Here is a 2,633-nt window from a genome sequence, read left to right on the forward strand (position 1 = left end):
GCACCGCGGGAAAGGACAGAGCAGGAGCTGGGGGTGTCAGTTCAAAGCACATGCTCTTCCCCTGTTGCGCTGATGGTCAGGAGGTTCTGGGGATCCCCAACTGCTTGTTCACATCCTCAGCTCGTGCTCAGCCAAGAAGTGCCCTCCTCCCCACTGACCAGTGCCAGTGCTTCTTCCATCCCCTTCCAGCATTTATCAAGTCATGTGAGAATAAATAAGTGAATACAGACATGAACGCCATCTCAGCGTGAGTCGTTATTAATCACTAGAACGTCAACCCCACGCGGGCGTGGATCTTGGTTCTTTGAATCCTCATTACTAATGATGATGCTTGGCCCATAGTAGGTGCTCGATAAGTACATGTGGACTATGCAAAAAATATATATTTAATAAAAAGTCTTTGTTAAATGACCAGTCGATGAAACAGATCTCCTGGGTCCCAGCTCCAATTCCATGAGGCTGTCACTGCTGGGCCCCGAGGGATCCCGTCCTGCGTTTTTGCTTCTCAAACATGGTGGCACTCTACTTCCCTCCCATTCCAACTCAGGGCCGCGGGAGAGCAGATAAGCAGGGGCTGCTCGCTGGATGTCCCCAAGCCCTGCACTTGGCAGGAGTTTCTGCAAGGCCGCTAAGTCGGGCAGGGTGAGGACTGGAAGTCACAGCCTCCTGGCAGATAAGGACCAGGACTTTGCCTTGTGAAGCTGACTGCATCCAGCCTGTGTGTAAAGGTCCAGGCCTCCAGGGCCCAGGCATGTCCTGTTGTCCCTCTGGTTCTGGGGTGTCCCGAGCTCCCCAGAGCACACGTTTCTCCATCTTCCACAGGACGCAGGAGGAGGATGGCCTAGCCTGGAGGAAACTCTGGACATCTGTCCAGCTTGAGATACCCTGTGATGGGGGAAGAGTCCCTCCTGCCCACTGGGAGTTTGCCCACTGGAGCTAGTAGCAGGTAAGGCCCTTTGCAGCCCGTACGAAAGTGTCAGGTGAGCATCTCCATCTTTGTGGGTGAAAAAGAGGAGGTGCTCCCCTTGGCTCTCAGTGTCTTTGTTTTAAAGTGTTTTTTTTTTTTTAGGTGTTTTTGTTTTAAAGTTCACAAAACTGCTTCCCTCACCTCCTTTCTCTCGTGTGTCTCCCCTTCCTCTCTTCTCTCTGGGGCTTCTCAGGCAAAAAATGCATAATCCAGAATGACAAGTGTGGACCAGAGCGGGGAAAAAAATTAAAAAGAAAAATAAAAGAAAGGAAAGCCATGCCCTCCCTGAGGGCTCGCAGGAGAGGCGATGCTTTGCGTTTTGTGTGGCGGAGCTGGGGAGAGAGTGGGGAGGGGTGCTAGTTGGTGCATTCTGGTGAGGGGGGTGAAGCAGGTCGTCTCCTCTCAGTGTTGCTTCAAGACCCAAAAAAAAAACAGCTTCAAGAGGACACCCCCGCCCCCGGATTGCTCCGTGAATGGTTGTGCTGACCATCCCCAAGAATTTACTCATTCAACAAACAGCTATTGAGTGCCCACTATTTGCCCACACATGGGGTCCAGCAGTGAGGACACAAGCCCTGTCCACCCAGAGATGGGGCGAGGAGGCAGGCCTTAAACCTAAGTAACAAAATATTCAGTGTGTATGAATGTCCTGTGGCTGCTATAACAATGCTGCACAAATGAGGGCCTTGAAACATAAAAATCTGTTCTTTCATAGTTCTAAAAGCCAGACATTTGAAATCAAGGTGTTGGTAGGGCCACAAGCCCTCTGACACTTGTGGAGGAAAATCCATCCTGTGTCTTTTTCTCAACTTCTGGCGTTGCCAGCAATCCTTGGCGTTCCTTGGCTTGTAGATGCATCTCTCCCATCTCTGCCTCTGTAATCACAAGGCTTTCTCCTTGTGTCTCTGTGTCTCCTTCTTAAAAGGACACACGTCATTGGATTAGGGCTCACCCTAATCCTCTCATCTTAACTCGATCATCTGCAAAGACCCTATTTCCAAATAAGGTCACATCCGCAGGTCCTAGGGTTAGCTAGAACTCGAACATACCTTTTGGGGAGACACAATTCAACCTACAATTGTGTCTGGAGAAAAAAAACAGAGAAAGGAAGTGTCAGAGCAGGGGTGAGGTGGGAGGCAATGTGTGGCTGTGTGGCCAAAGGTGACATCATCAGCATTAGTGGTTTCAGTGAGCCAGGACAAGAGTGATGCCCAAGCCCATCGGACCTTCAGAATTCTTGGGCCCGTTCAAAACTCAAATGAAAGTCACCAAGAGCGTCTTTCAGTCACCAAGAACCCTGCACTGATTTTTCTCAACCCTTCTCCACGCCCGGGGTGTTTGTCTGGCTTTGCGGGTAGGGCCCTTTGCAGCCTGTACTTCAGGCGAGAAGTTGACACGTCTCCACTAAAGCTGCCTCATAAAAGCTAGAAATATATTGAGCAAAGGATTCCATTTCCTGTCCTCAGCCGGCAGGCGTATGTACCAGGCTTTCATTTTCGGCCAAGCACTCCAGGGAGGTAACACTGCAAACCATTTTTCTGAATAAATGTTTACACTGTATAATTTTCCTTTGGTGCAAAGCATTTCATATACACGCGGAAACAAGAGAGAAACAAGCCCAGCCGAGCTGCGTAAAGACAAGAATCTATGAAACCGAGGGACAGGG

Source organism: Pteropus alecto, unplaced genomic scaffold, assembly GCF_000325575.1.
Source record: "Pteropus alecto unplaced genomic scaffold, ASM32557v1 scaffold7, whole genome shotgun sequence".
In the NCBI taxonomy this organism is placed as follows: Eukaryota; Metazoa; Chordata; class Mammalia; order Chiroptera; family Pteropodidae; genus Pteropus; species Pteropus alecto.